Source organism: Chiroxiphia lanceolata, chromosome 1, assembly GCF_009829145.1.
Source record: "Chiroxiphia lanceolata isolate bChiLan1 chromosome 1, bChiLan1.pri, whole genome shotgun sequence".
Classification (NCBI taxonomy): Eukaryota; Metazoa; Chordata; class Aves; order Passeriformes; family Pipridae; genus Chiroxiphia; species Chiroxiphia lanceolata.
In genome coordinates this window covers 49,771,209-49,789,960 of record NC_045637.1, presented here as the reverse complement: position 1 = coordinate 49,789,960, position 18,752 = coordinate 49,771,209, and positions in this window count along the sequence as shown.

The following is an 18,752-nucleotide window of genomic DNA, read 5'->3' as shown; positions in this document are numbered from 1 at the left end:
GGGCACGAGAGGGGACGGGGCAGGACACCCGGCGGGGCCCCTGAGGTAGGGGGCAGTCCTCGGCTCCCGCTAGGGAAGGGGTCACTCCACCGCTCCCACTGGAGACGGCGCACCCTGCGGCTCCCGTTGGAGTTGGGGTCACCCCATCGCTCCCGCTGGAGAAGCGGGTACTCCACCGCTCCCACTGGAGAAGGGGTCACCCCACCGCTCCCGCTGGAGAAGGGGCACCCCGCGGCCCTTGCTGGAGAAGGGGGCACCCCACCGCTCCCGCTGGAGAAGGGGACACCCCACCGCTCCCGCTGGAGAAGGACACCCCGCGGCCCCGCCCGCCGCTCCCTCGGCCCGCGGGCGCGGACGGTCCGTGAGCGGAGGGCGCCACCGCGCGGCAGCTCCGCGCCTGCGGCCGCGCCGCGAAGCCGCCGTCGGGCGGGCCGGGAGTGCCCCGTCCCCCGGCTGGGGAGGGGTGAGGTATAAACCCTCCCGCCCTCCCTCCGGGCTCCCGGGCCCGGCTGTGAGAGCGGCTAGCAGGGAAGGGCTGCCCGCTGCTCCCCTTCAGCGGCCTTTGGGGGCTGGTTTTTTTTTTTTTTATTTCCTTTGACATGACGCTGCGACAGCAGGTGTAAACAAGGGCTTTTCTAGAAACCAGCGTGGCAGGGATTGTGTGGATATAACGTTCGGTTTGCAAGCTTGAACACGCAGTCAGTCTAAAGAACAGGCAAAAGCATTCCCTCTTTCTGAAGAGACCAGAGTCACAGGCAATACATTTTAAAGCTCTGTCTGTTTTCACTTTAGAAAAGCTACTTTCAGTGACTTTTGATTTACACGGCTGCATTTCCTCTCCTCCCTCCCAACTGGCCCAGATCCTTACAGAAGGTACCAGGATGCCTGAAATAATAGGGGTAAAGATTCCCATAAAACAAACCTGCGGCTACAGACTCTATGTAGCAACCCAGTGCCACCCTGGTAGTACTGTGCATGCAGGAGAGATGTCAGAATGGTTTGCAAAAAATACAGCTTCTAAGCTCTTCAAGGTGAGTGAACAACTCACACACAATTCATGTCAATAAAAGTTTCATAGCACCTCAGTCCACGTCACAGGGGCATGTGTGTAATGTGAATGTGCATGTGGCATGACTGCAGTTGAGCCTGAGTAAGTAAAGGATTAAATCTGGTCTCCACGTACAAGTAAATTTCTACATAATTCTGTCATTTCAAGGCTGAGAGGGATTTAAGGTTTATAATACTTGCCTCTAAGGCAAATTACTAAGGCAGCATCTGAAGAAAAGTGGGGGGTTTTACCAGCAGAATTTCCTTCATCTTTCTCCTACCAGCTTAAATTAGACCTTTTAATTTATCTGACTATTCTATTTTAAATATCTATTTTATTAACTAGAGCATTATAATTCTATAGATGTTTCTAGGGGACCTTACATTCTCTGATCCTTGTTAAGCTTGATTGTGACTGACTGCTGTAAACCCTACTATTATAGCTTTAGTTCAAACGAGCATATTTCATCATGTACCATGATGGATATCTTTTTCATTCCTCAGAAAACCCCTTTTTTATATTTCTGCATATTTTATTAAAAATACTATGAGCAATCTATCAAACTGGACTCTATTGGTCCATAAAGCCAGATTCCTCATGCACACCTGTTGGATGCCCAGCCACTGTATTCATATTTTCTCAGTAGATCCCATCTTAGCTGCATATTTTAAAAGGAACCTGGAAGATTGATATACCTGGGATACATAATTTTATCATGAAAGGGCACATGTATTTCTGCCAATATAGGAAAGGATGAACCCTTCTTTCTCAAAAACAAGCAATCCTGCCAAACCAGCTGTCTCTCTCTTACACACACACACTATGGGTTTATCATCTATCTTGTTATTATCTCTCCCCAGGCCTCCTTTCTTAGTGGGATGGCTTGGGGAACCCATTGCTGACCAGTCTGCCAAAGAGTCCGTCTGCATCAGCTTCATAAACATAACACCAACTTTTATCTTTTCTTGGCTTTCCAGGCTCCTCCACCTCCCCAAAGGCTGGGAAAGACAGACTTGTGAGAGGGGAGATTAACCCGTCCATGAAGTCATCGTCCGTACCTGTGGTCATCTGATACTGGCTAAATAGGAATTGCCTGGCAGCAGAACAGAAGTTATTAAAGCTCAAGCAGGGGAAGCAGGGCTTGGCGGACATTTCAGCACTTCCAGTTGAGACATGGCACCCTCGGCACAGGCAGGAAAGCCCCACTTTCCTCAGGGAGGCTAGATGGCAATCAACTCAGGGACAGAGATAACTGAAGTGTTTCATTCACAGATTTGTTTGTCTTCTATTAAACCATTCCCTTTCATGATTTCTTCAAGTAAAAGCAGCAAAATATTTAGGCACACTGTAGAAAGCATACACATCTGTGTGCTTTCTCATGTCTGAAGGGGCAAAGCTATAATCCAGAGAAGCTTGCTCAGCCAGGGATGTTCTGGGCAGGAGGTACAAGCAGAAAAAATAGAGAGCAACAACCAGGGACAGTACTGGGACTGCAACTGTCTCAAGAGATGATAGAGGCAAGCCTCACCTGATGGCCAGGAGCCTAGCCAGCCTCTTTGCAGGTGACCACCAACCATTAGTGAAGTCTTTGCAAGAATCTTCCAGATAATTCCTTGCTGCCTTTTATTTCCAAGCAAATAGTTTAAAAAAATTCTCAAACATATACACTCTGAAGAAAAGGACTGGGATTTTTTTCTTTTCTTCTCTGAAGTGAGGAGGCAGGACAATTATTCCCAGGGCAGCAATGTAGGAGCATCATCAGTGCAGTCATTCTGCTCTTGCTGCTGCTTAGAGCTCACGATAAGAGACAAGGCCAGTAGGTTGCCTGTGTCTTGCATGATTGCCCACACAAAAGCTCAGTGTTCGATCTTACAACGTGGGTGTCCTCCTCCCCTTGTTCACTAAATTAAGGCATATGGCTGTGACAACAGAGTCATTCCCATCCAAACACACAGGCAAGAAACTCACTTTCTAAATGAATGAAAGACCAAACAGTGGACTTGGTCGCACAAGGAGGTACCACCATGGTGTGTCTGTGAGAGAAAATTTCCTCGGATAGCTAATAAATACATTTATAATCTCCCATCTTTCACCCAAATAAACTCATATTCTGCAAGAGAAGAAAAAAATTGTCCTTGATGCTTTCCAACAGTGGTTCTTTGATCAATCATTTATATATGAAGAGTAGAGAAATAAATTATGAAAGGTAAACATCAGCCAAAAAAAAAGATTTTTTTAAGATTTAATATTCAAAAGGCCTATTTGACACTAAAGTCAGCAACCTACAAAATGCCACTAAACATCTTGCTTATCCACACAGCAAAATAAAAGCCTTTAGCACTGGCAGCAACTCTAGGTCTATTCCCACTCTCCATTCGGTCTAATGTTCAGGGGGAGAGTAAATCCTTAAGCAGATTGAATATAAAAAGTTTCACAGAATGCTGCCAAGCTACAATAATTTATACTGGACAAATAATAGCCACAATATTTTTGTGTTCCAGGTTGCTTTAAATGCAGTTGTAACCCAAGGTGAACAACAAGCACTGGTTTTGTACCCAAATTGACAGAATTTTGGGTACACCTTTAGAAACAGTGGAACTGCCATGTGCCTGTGTCCTGAAACAAAAATCCATCTGCAGTTCTGAGGTATTGCTAATGGCATAGCTAAAGTTATTCATAGTTTAGATTTACCAGAAATAGTTGGAACAAATTAATAATGAATTAGAACATTTCTTATCATCGCAGGGAGTGAGAGGGAATAAATAGAATCATCCATATTTTCTTATTACAAAACAGTGTGCAGCCTATTACCAAACACTAATTTAGTGTTGCTTGTGCTGGAAAACTGTTGAAGGGTCCCTGGCTCCTGACAGCGCAGCTTAATTCAGTCTGACAGGAGCAAGGCTGCGCAGAAGCAGACCAGGGCGGGCAGGTGAGGACCATCCCAACAGGGGTGAATCCCAGCCTGCCAGGCCCGGGCACCGCTCAATAATTCCAATTAACCACGCTAAAGATGACAGAGACGGGTCATGCAGAGCCCAGTAAATATCAATCAGAACTGCATATTGTGATGAGAGAATAACAAAGTTTTTCTCATTAAGGAAAAGAGAAAAGACATTTGGTTAGCTGTGGAAGTCTGTCCTTGGTGGCTCGTGCACCCTGCAGAGCAGTGTCTGCTTTGTGGAACTACAGTCCATGCTAGCCACAGCCAAAATTACCCTGAGCATGGGAGCCCTTCGTGTGGCTTACCTCCCCATTTTTTGTGTAGTGAGCAACAAGGAGAGCTCCCGCACCCCTTTGCAGCACAGGAGGGCCTGTGCTCCACCAGATGCACAGCTCCAGAAATACAAAGGGCGTGGGGTGAGACTGAGGAGCTGAGTCTGCTGAACTCTGCCACGAGTTGACTGCATAGCAGACACTGGGGCCACCACCCAGAGACAGGGGCCAGGAACCAGCACATAATTTTTGGCTGCTCTAATAACTGAGACATTCGAACATGTTGCACAGTTGTCCCCAAAGATGCCCTGCCTTGGATTTCTCATCAGCAGCCCACATCTACAGCCATCTCTCTGTCTGTGTGAGACCAGGGGCCATTTTAGCCCACAGTTACCTTTAACTGCCAGTTTCTGGGCTTCCTGGGCTCTGAAACATGCCACAGTCAAGCAGCATGAAATGAATATCTGACTACATCCATGACCCACTTGGGGATGTTTAAGGGTAAAAGCCTGTAATTATACGGCAACATCTCTATTTTAAAATATTTTTTAAAATTTATTTAATTTCTATTAAGTACTTGGGGCTGCTTAGCCTAAAGAAAAATGGGTGCTTCTTAGTTTTTTATACTTAAAGATAGAACAAAGAATTTCTTGTGTGTGGCCTTGTGGTCCGATCCATCTCTATGCTCTAATAAAATGCATTTCTGTAACAGCTGAAGCAATTAATCACTTAAACAGAATTGGATTACAATCTCCATTACTAGAAAATCTTTACAGTCAGGCTAGCTATCTTTCTAAAAGATCTCAAGCTATTGAGCTATTCTTTGCCCTGCTTTATGCAAAGGTCAGACTGGATGTTCGTACTGGCCTCTTCTAATGTCAAAAATCAGTCTCTGACCCTTGTAATATCACAGGAAAGACTCACTGATTTCAGACAGAACTGCACTGGATTTATTGAGCCTTCTCATTAGGAATGAAGATTACCTGCAGAAACTCCTATGTGATTTCGTGACTCCAGGTACATGCTTATTGAGCTCATTATGTAAATACTGCTGCCTTTGGTCTTGTTTGAATTTCATAGGAATTTGCCAATCACAGCACAACCAGAAGTTGCTAGGACATTGCAAGACTGAACCTGCCCTTTTGACCCCCAAATCTGTGTTCAGTCTCCAGAGGTAACTGTATATGTCAACAGTAACAACAAAATTATAAAGTAGGATACTCTGTAGATATGTTTAAAAGCACGAAACTTTAATATGATATTTTTCACTGTAGTGAAAATCCCTTTCCTAGGGATTTCTTGCTACCAAGTGCAAGTATATAATTGACTTTGATATGTATCTTCTGAAAAGAAAGAAGTTAATTGCTTATGATTTGGGGTCATTCTCTGACATATTTTGCTCTACAGCAAACCCAATTTTCTTCTTAGTCTCAGTAAGACTTAAGATTGTTCTAATATGTATATATTGGTTTTAACAGTCTGAAAAGAATGTTTTACCATTGCATAAATAACTTTAGTTAGCTTCTCTGATTCGCTATCTGAAAGTGACATGAATTTGCTCTGAAACACAGTAGAAAACAAGTAGGAGCAAGGAATTGCAGAAATAACATTATCTTATCATCTAACGCTAACACTTATAGGTGTTTTGGCTTTTGGTTTTGGTTCTGGTTTGATTTTTTTTTTTTTAGCAAGGACTCCGCAGAGCAATACCCTTATATGTTTCACATATCTCTCTGGGAAAAAAATAATTTAATCACATTCAAAAGCAAGCCATTGTCAAGAACATTATTTATTCAAACCTCTCCTTTGTGGAAAGTAAATAACTGGTTTTAGTACATCTCCTGACCTTACCTCTTCAGATCAGTTCTACCAGTTCTATTCTGAGCCAGGGTTTACTTCTGATGTACCGTTCATTTCCACATAGCCTCTCTTTCTTTCCTCTCATTCCCAATGTAGAATATTTTTATTTAATTAAAGGTAACCTTGTTTACTATAAGGTAAATACTGGAATAGGGGTATAACATTCTATTTATAGAAGGGGAAAATATTTGCTCAGTAATGAGAAAATGATGCTAAAACCCCTATGTCATAGATTTAGAAAAAATAAGCTTTTATTTTAGATGAAAGACTGGCTACATATGGTCTGACGATATGCCCATACTTAATGTGGGTTCTTCATATTTATAAAATAGTCTAAAATTATGTAATAATTTCCATCTGAAAGTGTTACTACTAATCTCACAATACATTTATATTATCCAGTAAACTGTGAAATACAGCAAATTCAGTGACTTCCTTGGGATCACATAGCTAAAAACAAGGAATAGTTCCAAAATAAATACCTGACCTCATTCATGTCAAAGGCAAAGATCCTAAAGACTTTAGTGGGGTTAGATAATCACTTCTGGTAATCTGACTCCAATATTTTTGCCAGTGGTGGAGGTTTACCACTCAGGAGTAATACCTCCCAGGCCTCCAAACTCTCAGTGCCACTAATCTACAAAGTAACTTATCTGCTAATGAGACTGTCATGGATTTATGGGAGCCTAGTATTCAGCCTCAGCAAAGAGTGATTTTAGTTGAAGAAATTCCTGTCCCACCCCACAAACTAGTAGTAGAGGTGATGGCCTCTACCAGCGCATGTGCAAATCAGCAACACTTAAATGGCAAAGAAAACATCTCCAAAAAAAAGAAAATGTACAGTCATTGACATGAAACACTAGTGAATTTGTGTAGTTGTTGCCAATTTGAAGATGATTAATAACCTTGAACTAAACTAAAAAGAATTTAAACCACATTACTCATCCTCAGAGAACAAGGTAATCAAAGGAGACTTTGCAACAGAGCAAAAGCTACCCTTCAAAAGAAATATTTCCCCATCTTCCAGTGTTGATTAGTGAACAATACTGCTAGTCATTACACTCAGTAGAGTTGGTATCCTTTCTTGATTTTCGTGGGGGAAGAAGAGGTAGTAAGGAGAGCTGAATCACGAGTTTTCCTAGTATTTTTTCCTAAAGAACAATAGTGCACACAGCTGTTCTGGAACATAGCAACAGGTAATGTCAGCACAGTCACTGGAGTGCATTAGAATGATGACAAAAGTTCCTGAGCATCAATCCACAGAGAAAAAGCATAAACTTGCTATTAGGATGTGAAGAAAAGTCCAATAATTCCTCGTTTTCCAAGTCTGCATTTAGTATAAGTAGCTAAACCTATAGTAAATACATTTTCAGGATCATTCCTCCCCATTTCTATGGATTCTACAGGATGGAAGACAGACCATCCCAGAATGCGTGAATCATGGTTATAAAATTTAGGAATGTTTAACTGGGAACAGTGCCGCAAAACATCAAATCCTGGAGGTAATTTGTGCTTTGCTACATTAGTCCTAAGCCTAAGTGAGTCCACAGCAAAAGGGAAGATCATCTTGAAGAAGAAAACAGCTTTTCTGTTCCAGTTAAGTAATATAAAACTGAAAGGTCATAGAGATATCTAACTGCAATTTTTTTAACCAGTAAGAAGTGGAGAAAAGGTGAGGGGGCTGTGGGTTTCTCCTTTCAGATGTTTTTTTGGAGGGAGCAAAGTGAATTGAAGTCAGGTACAGCTCTTTAATTCCATGGAGATCTGTGAGCAGAGATCCGAGAGCAAAAATCAGCGCAAAGCACTCAGTTGATTTAGCTCACAGCTAAGGCCTTACTTTTGCTGAGTACTGCATACCTGCAACTCCCAGTGAACTATTACATGTCACTAATATCCCTAAATGGCCTGGAGTCCTATTTAGGAATGCAGAAAGTTTTAAATATGTAAATAAAACGAATAGGAGTGTTGAATGTTTGTCTTCCTCGGGACTGGGCTGTTAATGAGACCTGCATAGTACCAGCTGTAGGAACTGTTTATTTCACAGTATCTTACACCTTCAGATTGTCTTCCAGGTGAAATGTTGAGGGAGGGGTAAAAGGTAAACTTTCTAGGGGTAACACCTTCACACTGCTTTTCCAACAGGACCAGAAAAAGCTCTACTTCTGATAGAAATTCCTAATCCCTGTTTGCACAAAGCACCTGAAAGTAAGTTATAAGGAAAACCTTGTCTGTGAATGAAGTGGTATTGCACAATGAAGTTCACATAAACGTGTTTCAAAGAAGACCTGTGAGGCACTTTTCAATAACTCAACACCAGATTCTCTTTCTTTCACATCCTCGTCACTTGGTTTTGCTTTAGCAGTACAAGATGTATCCACCCATCTTGTCCTGTTCTATCCTGTTGTGTCCACCCTCAGACAGACATAAATGTCACAGATGCATCATATACCACAGAGGTATCACGAATATACCTAGGAGGGGTTTATCTGTGAGAGAAAAATCCGATTTTATTTCCACCATAGCATCACCAAGCTGTTGATGCAGAAGACTGTGGCAACCCCCTGTGTAAATGATTTTCTCATTTTGGTGGCTGTTAGATGTGTTACAGATTAGGCTGAGAGCAGCAAAACTAGAAGGGCTGAATTAGGAACATCTGTTGCTTCTTTGATCTCTCACACCCATGTTGTATAAGATTTGTTGCAGCCACATGAGTGCTGTGGGCATGGGCAAATTCCTCCCACTAGATGCTGGGGCTTTGGCTAACTTAGTAAAGGGCTTGACATTTTATATGTTTGCAAGGCATCTTCAGATGCCACTGACCTTGTAAGACAAAAAGTGATGGCACTCCTGTGGGGATCTGAAAGACAATAGGAAGGGAGGATTTGTGCAGGAGTAGGTGTATGCCCAGGCTGGTTTTTACTTAGCCGGACTCAGAAATAGCAGTCTCAAGGACATAGCAGCCCTGGCTTTTGCACACAACAGTCCTTAGAGTCTATCCCATGAACAGCTCTGCAGACTGGGGGAGATCAGCGCACAGCGGGAATACGCGGCCAGATGCTACTCGACGGCAGACATTTGGTGGAGGAAGAGCAAACCTGTCGTGCCACCTTGTGGTTGGCACAGGGGGATGCCACCCCTCCTGCTCCAAGCCACGGTCTTACAATAAAAGCACTTTTGCCTCCTGCAAGCTGTGGGGATGTCAATCTATCGCTTTCGGGCGGGTGTGAGCCGTCACCGCGAATATCTCCTATAGGCACATTAAGGGGCCTGAGTCATCCTGAGGTGCCCTGGGAAGCAGCAAACAGTCTCCAAGGTGAGTGGGGGCAGGCACAAGTGCCGATCCCGCTGGCTCTCCCTGCGAGCCCCATGGAAAATAACCTCCCAGTTTGGGTACACGATGTTCTAAGTGAGCTCCATGACTGGCCATGGTGAGAAAAACATTTTCTTGTTCTCTCCCAGTGCATTATGAAAACCCACTAAAAGGTGCTTTTCGCACCACAAAACCTTTTAAAAGGATTCTGTCAACACAAAAGCAACATTGACAGCAGTTGCCTTTAAATGTACTTGAGTCTTCAAACTCTGAAATATGGTTCTTAATTTATTTTTTTTTTAACTTTCCAGACTTGGCCTGCTACCAGGCTTCAGAGAAATGTTTTCTGTAATTGCATGAGTAAGAAAATGCATTGTGAGATTAATGCACATAAGAGTTATTAAAACAATTTGTAAACATATTCTTCACAGAATGGATATTCAAGTGCATGGATCTTTGCCTCAATAATAAAATAAAATTGCTGTAGGAAAAATTTTCCAGGGATATTGAGAGGAATATGAGTCCCATTAGCATGTGGTGCCCATGTCCCCAGATGGTCAATGTTTTCTGCTGCATGTTCTTTCTCTCCTCCTTTACCCTTCATCCATGTATATCAGCATCCTGGCACTGGATGTAAAAAGCTGATTTTTCTAAAACAGATTTTCCTCTGCTTTTGATGATATTAAGAGGCAAGTTGCCACACAGAAAGCAACATGCCCATCTCATATACTTCAAGTACATTGCTGTCCCTGGGAAAACATATGGATGGGCCACCACTTTTATCCTTTCATCTCTCAGCAATTAAAGACGTAATTTTTCTTAGAAAGGGGTGGGCACTCAGAGTTTCGTCTTCTGCAGCTTCTCTCTTGGTTCTCATTCTGATCATCTCATTATTGTAAAACTTTTGTAAGGGCTTCCTATAGAGCAATTTCAGCATAGGAATTTGCAAGTCAAAACAGTCAATTAGTTAATACATTACAGGTCTTTCATATTTTGGAGAGTACCTACAGATCTGGCCACTGCAGCATGCTGTTAAGGAAGAAAAAAGTAGAAAATCTTAGTGCTGGTACTGCTGAGAAGGAATCATGCTACAATCACTTTTTGTACTGATAATAGAAGTATTACAGTATTACAGTAGGAAGAGCCCACCGTTTTGGAACAGTACTAACCACCAGCTAAGTTTTGTTTAAAAAGGTTTTTATTTGTTCATTCAATAGGAAGCATCAGAGACACTAATAGCTAAAAATTAATTACCCTGCACCAAAATATGCTGCTTCCAGAAATAATCATGCAAGTGCTAAAACCACTGGTCATCTGTTGCTTTGCAAAGAGGTCTTAATCTCTAACAAGAGGACAATCCACAGCTTTCATCAATGTCTTGGCCAGCAGAGAGTAGCCAGCCTACTTGGACAAATAATAAAAATGAAATTTCAGGTATTCAAAACCAATTCACGTCCTAAAGACTGTGGAGCTCAGGTTGACAGCCAACCGTGACACCTGCCAGTAACAGTTACATTGCAATGTTATGCAGTAACAGATCCCAAACTTTATGTTTTGACCTGATGTAAGGAACTCAGAGGCAATCATGGGAGGCTATCCTTCCATAAGGATGATTTATAATTATAAAAAATGCAAAATGCATAATTCAACTCTCTTTTTTTAGGATTAAAACAATGTGTCCAAAGAATAATCAAACCCCACCTCATCTACATGCAATACTGAAGAACTATACCAAGACTGCAATGTACTAGCCTTTGAATACTATAAAACTTCCATATGGAACATTCTACATCTGAGGAATATTAACTCTGTATCATGTGGAAAAGTCTAAAAGAAGGAGATGACTAAGCTGGCCTCGTTAATCACTAGAAAGAGAAACAAATTGGAAAATATCGACCTTCCAGGCCTCACCCTATGCAGTGATCCTTAAAAGAAAACCTATTGGTACCAGCAATCAAGCTTTCCTGAGTTATCTTCCTGGGGGGTTGATTACACTGTCCTAAATATAAGTGATTGCTTGAGGTCCAAAATACTTTACACTGTAGTTATTCCTCAAGAATCCAAACACAATTAGAAAGGCAGACTCATACAATGGTAGCCAGTATATAGCATAGCATTATAGTAAAAACAGTTCAGAATTGCCAATCAGGAGGGGTAATAAAACAAGGATACCAGCATGATGACTGTGGACTTCATGATTTTCAATGTACCTTTTACAAAAGGAGCAGGAAAGTAGTTTCGAAAACAGGAAAGCACGGTAGTAGCACATCTGTTTCTCCCCAATAGACAATTTTTGTAGCTATTTCAAGTGTGTGTGGGGGAACCCTCATAGAATCACAGACTTGTTAAAGCTGGAAAAGAGCACAAAGATCATCTAGTCCAGCTGTCAACCCAGCACTGTTAAGTCTACTTCCCTGGGCAACCTATTCCAAGGTCTCATCACCTTTTCAGTGAAATTTTTTTTTCTGATATCCAATCTAAACCTCCCTTGGCATAACTTCAAGCCATTTTCTCTCACCCTGGTGCTTGTTACTTGGGAGAAGTGACCGAACCCCACCTGGCTACAACCTCCTTTCAAGTAGTTGTAGAGAGTGGTAAGGTCCCCCCGAGACTCCTTTTCTCCAGGCTAAATAACCCCAGCTCCCACAGGCACTCCTCATATCATTCACTCTCTAGACCCTTCACCAGCTTTGTTGCCCTTCTCTGGACACTCTCCAGCACCTCAATGTGTTTCGTGTAGTGAGGGGCCCAGAACTTAACACAGCATTTGAGTTGCAGCCTCACTGGTGCCAAGTACAGGGGGAGAATCATGCCCTAGTCCTCCTGGCCACACTATTGCTGATACAAGCAGGGATGCCATTGGCCTTGGCCACCTGGGCACACTGCTGGCTCATGTTCAGCTGGCTGTCAACCAGCAACCCAGGGCCTTTTCCAGAGGGTAACTTTACAGCCTTTCTGACTCAAGTCTCCAGCACTGCATGGGGTTGTTGTGACCCGAGTGCAGGACCCAGCACTTTGCCTTGTTGAATCTCATATAATTGGCCTCGGCTACCATTCTCCAGAACTCGTTCTTTCCTAATATATTTTTTAAGAAAAAGTTCTAGTATTATCTTGCACACATGATTTGATCAAAGAATGCTTGAAAACTTCTGAAACTAGCAAAAGTCTCTAAGCATTCTAAATAAGTGATGGCTTTGTTTCATTCACATTTCTGACTTACATTAAACAAAAAAAAAAAACAAAACAAAACAAAAAAACCCAAAAAAACAGAAAATGTTCTTCCAATATTAGCTTATTACGCTGACAGAGAGTTCCTCAATGTTCTCCTCAAATCAGAATGTACTGGCTAGAACAGACAGTTATTATATCAGGCGCTGTATGCACCTGTTGGAAAGAGTTCTTGTTTGAAGGCTTTACAATCTGAACAGAAAGGACAGGTATGAATGAGAAACTCTAAGCACAAGAGAGATTGCTTCCCTGTGATTACACAGGGAAATTGGTCTCAAAGTGTGAGATAAACTATACATCTCTAAATCTGCCGTCCTGCCTCTTTCAGCACACTGCTTTGCAGTACACAACTGTTTTTTTCTCTTCTGTTTTTTTATGGTTTGGGGGATTCATGAGGCTTGGTCTCCCCAGCAAACTCCAGCTGAAGACCACAGGGAACATGTCCTGTTAAACATGAGTCTCTGGCCAAATTTTTGCCTTGCAGGTAACTCTCAATATTACTGTGCTGATAACTACTTCTCTTGTGGTGTTCACACTTGAAATAGAGGTCAAATTGTATGGACATTTTTTGCCTTCAACTCTGATAAGCAAATATTCCTGTTGCTTGCACTCCTGCAGGGTATTCATATTCAGCACTATAATTTCCAATTCTTCGGCCTATAAAGTATTGTTGACTTTTTATTTCATAGGAGACAAAAGAGCATGAAGTGATTTTTTTACCTGCAAGCTTGTAAATACTCTCAGAGGCCTTAAGGAGGAAACAGTATCAAGCCATGTAAGAAAAGAACAGTAAAATTCACATAAAAATAGCAAACATCCTTATTTTTATAACTGCAGTGGAGGTCAGCCAGTATTAAAGATTACATGTTCTTATCCATATTTCAATTTATATGCTAAGTGCACACACTTGTTTATTATAAGGTCTGGAAAAAATATCGTTATGTAACAATATGTTGAACCTTCTTCTCAATCACATAACTTTAGTTGGAAATTGTTCTCATGAAAGTTTGCCTAAAGTGCTTTAAAGGTCAAAGAAGTACATACGTACTCATTTTATTGGATTCACGTAATTATTATAAGCATAAACCTGAAGTGAACATTTTTTCTGTTGAAAGGAATCTGAATTGAGAAGTTTTTTAGAAGTAGATGTTTTACTTCACTTCTACTGAAAGCTTCAGCCCTGAGGTAATGAAATCACCCTGAACACCACATGGAGAGAATGTCATTCAGTAAGCAGTGATTTTCTAGTTGGAAAGATCAAGAAAGTAATTTGTGGCCTTTTACATCTTTAATGCAGGACACAGTTTAGTCATTTTGCACAGAGATAGATTAGATGTGTCTGGGTGAGTAACTTGAAGGCAATTCATTAATTAGGGAGAACATGCAGCTGCATATGGGTAAAATTAGGGAGGAAACACCTTTGCAGATGCATTAATGACAGTATCAACAATTCCTTCTCAGTTCTCTTGTTTATATTGTCATAAAAGCTTGATATTATTCTGCAAATTGATCATTTCTTTTTGGATATTCTAGAGGTGCCTAGGTAAGTACAGATGGATTGAACTACATTCAGATGAAATCCTAATTCAAATTGCTTTGATTCAGCTCCTCACGGTTCATTTCAGATCTGCAGTGTACTGTGTTTAAATGACATATGAAACTAGGTTTGGGAGCCAAATGGCTGAGTGATGGTAAGCAAAATAAAACATAGGACTCAGCAGTAAGACAGATCATGAAATGAAATAACTTTTATGGAGCTGTAAATATCTGGTGCAGTCTTTCAGTTTGCAAATTTCTGATGAATAAGAATGCATACTGTATTCCTACTTAACCAATATTGCCAAAATAATGAACATTATTGTACTTCTCACCATTTCCTTGTTCTCCTGTGAAGATGATTGTTTAAAGACTACAGATTAAGGCAGTTTGAAATCAGATGTCCTTAAACATGATCAAAGAGGAGGAAGAATTGACAGTGCAGTACATTCTCATTTAAAAGGAGGAAAATATCCCATACACTGTACTTCAAAGATGTCATGGTTTGAGATAGCCCGAAATCCAATTCCCTAGCTCCATCCCCCTCCTACATCTCAACCCAATGTGAGATGGGTTTTTCCAGACAAAACACAACCAGACTCAGAATGGGGGAAAGGGAATATATTACAATGACTGTACAAATAAATACTACAATACATTATACACAACCTTAGCTATCTCTACTATGACATAAGTATTTACAATGGATCAGATCTCTTCTCCCCTCCAAATAAAAGTCCAGGAGGGAAAGAAGGACAGATCCCTTCCAGTCTCTCAGGGCAGCAGCTTCTTCAGAGTAGCAGTCACTAAGCAGCAGCATCTTCTAAGGCAGCAGGTTCTCTCTCTCTCTTCTGTTTCTCGCAGCAGCTGATAGCTGGATCTCTGCCAACACACACGAGGGGGAATCCAAGCCCCTCGCAGCCCTGTCGTCAACCAATCGAGGGGTCTTTCGTGGTCTTTGTCACCCCAGACAAGGTCGTTTCACCACGTCATATCACGAAGCACAGGGGGTCTTCGTGACGGTCTGGTATCTTCAGGAGATTCAAGCTCCTTGCAGGGCCTCTGTGCCCTGTCTCAGGCTGCGAGCTTCTTTGTAGCTTGCAGCAAGAGAGGGCCTCAAGGCCAACCTCCCACACTCCGTCCTGGCTGAGCTCTCAGGACGACCAAGCTTATTAGCTCCTTTACTCATTTAGGACTTCTAATCAGTAAGAGTCCACCCCCTCCATTTTTGGAGGGATCTCCAACGAGGTTTAGGGGAGTTTTGTAGTTCTTACCCCCAAGCTTTCTCTCTGTAGAAACTTAGTTCTGTTCTCTGCTGCCGGTTCGAGCTGGCCTCGGCTTGAGCAGCTCTGAGTCTTCCTTGGCTGCATGCTGTTTCTGCTGCGTCCCTGGTTCAGGTCTTATCAGTTGGCTTTTAGCCATAACCTCTGGACGCTGCCGCCGCTTCTGCTCTCTCTGCTCACTCACGATGGAAAACATCCTCCAGCTCACAGCTACAGACACATAGTCCAGTTTAACACTGTTCCAAGTCTCTGTAGCCCCCAACTGGGGCTGGGGGGGGGCCCAGAGGCCCCGAGGGGCTCAGAGCCCCTTCCTCTCGTGGCTCACAACATGGCTACTTCTTCAAACCTCCAACTACAACTCTTCTCTTCCGTTTGGTTGTGGTATGTTTACATTTTTGCAGGAGCGCTCATTGGATTGGACAGAATTTCAAAACTTCCAGGGGTTTCCACCCCTTGGGGTCTACCGCTTTTCTTATCCTCTGGGGGAAAAACAAAGTCCAAACCACTACAACACTCCACCCCTCGCTCCTGCGAAAATGTCAACATATCACAACAACTGGAAAAAAAAACTCTAATCAATATTCAATCTTCAATAAACTAAAATATAACCAAAATCTCTCTACTAAACATCAATAAAGCATTATCACAAACTTAACTCTACTCTTAGTACTTAATTTACATTACTATAGAGTGGAGACACGGGACCCCAGAACGTATTGAGTCGGACAACAGGACTCATTTTAAAAATAAATTAGTCACCAATTGGGTGAGGGAACATGGTATCGAATGGGTGTACCACATTCCCTATCATGCACCAGCTGCTGGGAAGGTTGAAAGATATAACGGACTGTTGAAGACGACTCTACAGTCACTAGGTGAGGGAACTTACAAGAACTGGGATAAAAACTTAGCCAAGGCTACCTGGCTAGTTAACACCAGGGGTTCTGTTAATCGAGCTGGCCCTGCACAAGCAGAATCCCTCCACATTGTTGATGGAGATAAAGTTCCAGCAGTCCATTTGAGGGGAATGCTAGGGAAAGCTGTTTGGGCTACCCCTGCCTCAGGCAAAGACAAACCCATTCGTGGGATTGTCTTTGCTCAAGGGCCAGGACATACATGGTGGATAATGAGGAAGGATGGAGTGATCCAATGTGTGCCCCAAGGAAATTTAGCCTTGGGAAAAAACTAATTGTATGTCCTGAGTTGTGTTTTTACAGGAAGCCAGTCACCAGATGAGAGAGAGAGACCAGAGAGAGAGACCTGAACTAAGCTGATGCCAATATCCAATGGACGCATGTCCGCGTGGGTTCGAACCCCACTCCTGGTACCACCAGCTTGTAACCAGGAAGGAGCTAGAAAGTTGATCACGGAAGTATTCCATGCTATTCCTTTACGTAACTGGTGGTATAAATAAAGCCAGCAGGAGGGACCTTGATCTCTTCCTTTCTGGTGAGGTTCGAGAACAGTGGGTCCCTGTCTCGGTCTGGCTTATCTGGAGCTGAGGCCTACAGCGACTGCTGTTATCTGCCACGCGTGAGGGGAGAGTGCTGGGCCGTGTCCAGCCATCCTGCTTGTTCAAAGGGAAGTGGTGAGATTTTGCTGGTTCACCTTCGGTTTGTCTGGTTGCTGAGTTTTGGATTGTGTGGACTAGTTTGGTCTTGGTCCCTTTTTGTCTTTTGCCCTTCTCCCTTCCCGTCCTCCCTTTTGGGGAGCTGTTTAGGGTTTCTGTTGTGGTGTGTGGCATTCTCATTGTGTGTGTCTGTCTCATATAATATATATATATATATTTTTTGCTGTAGCTTTGGCTTTTGGGTCGTTTTTTCTTCGCTCTCTGGGAAAGCGGGTCCTTGTTGTCGGGTTTCGGGGGCTTGGTGGGAGGCCAGCTCCAAACTCGTACAAAAGATCAGATATTTCCTTTTCATTTGCACTTGATTTCATTACTGACAGAAGATACTGAAAGAGGAAAAAACAGCTAAGGAAGTAGAATTGCAAAATTCTCTATTTGACACAAGAAATGAGCATTCAATACTTTCCTCCACATGCTTTATAAATTAAGAGTTCCCAGTTCTCACACTTAGACCACCTGGAATCTGCTTTGAGATTCTAATATAATAAAAAGAAAACATTTTAATATGCTGAATTTTATATTCATATTTCATTACTTGAAATTTTAGCCAAAGTCTATGAATTAAAAAGAACACAGCAAGGTCCTTAGACATCAAGTGGAGTAAGCGAAGTAGGCAAAGAAAGGTGGACTATTATTCCCTAAAGTGATCACAAGTACCTCTAGTTGAGATGCTTCTTCAATCCCCCATAGCTCAGTTTTCAATTCCCATTCCTCCCCCATCAAAAACGTTTGCAATGAAGATGGGTGATGAAACTTAGAAAGGCAAATAGTGGGATTGGTGAGACAAGGAGTCACAACCGAAAGGGGAGGTGTTTTAAAGTTCAGGCTCAGGTGTGTTTCCTGTGTTGGAGTTTACACAGTAGACTCATTTGCCATGTCTGGGGAGTGCTACTAACTTCTGTATCAGAAATCAGTCAGATGTCATACAAGCTTAGACTGTCAGAGCTTCAGGTGATTTCCATGTATGGAAATAAATTTTTTTAACAGAATCCAGGACTTATTTTGACTATGTTTAATAACATTGTAAATCAACTTTTGTTCAGGACTATACATTGTACTTTAGGAGCCTGATGTCAAAGAAAAGGTATGTGTGAATAGACTCTCACAAATACCCATGTCCCACTTGGGCATCTAGAGAAGTACTCAGATGTTTACACACTTGGAATTGAGTGCCAGGTTTATTTGAAAATCTGGACTAAAGTACTGTCAAGATGAGTTTTAAAGGGCTTGAAAATCATTATTCTTTTGCAGGTGGATGCTGAATCCTTTTGGTAATCTGTCTTTTAGTAAGTAATTGAAAACTAATATGTTGAATGGCATACAGAAAAAACAGTATATCAGAAAAGATAAATAATAACACATTATTAGAGAAATAATTTGACGTGCATGCTCTGAAAGCATCTGTGACTCTCTTAAGCATCTGAAATGTCAGGAGTTAACTGTCTTATTTTTTTAGTTCAATTTTATATTCAATTAATAAGTAAAAGACAAAGAACCACTGCAGCAGTGTCAGTTAATATTGAAATGGAAGCCACATATAAAAAAAGATGTAATGAACCATAAAAGAGAAATGCCTAAAAAGAAATGAGATACTGTTAACAAATGACTTCTGTATGTGCCTGATGAAAAAGGGCACAACAGAAT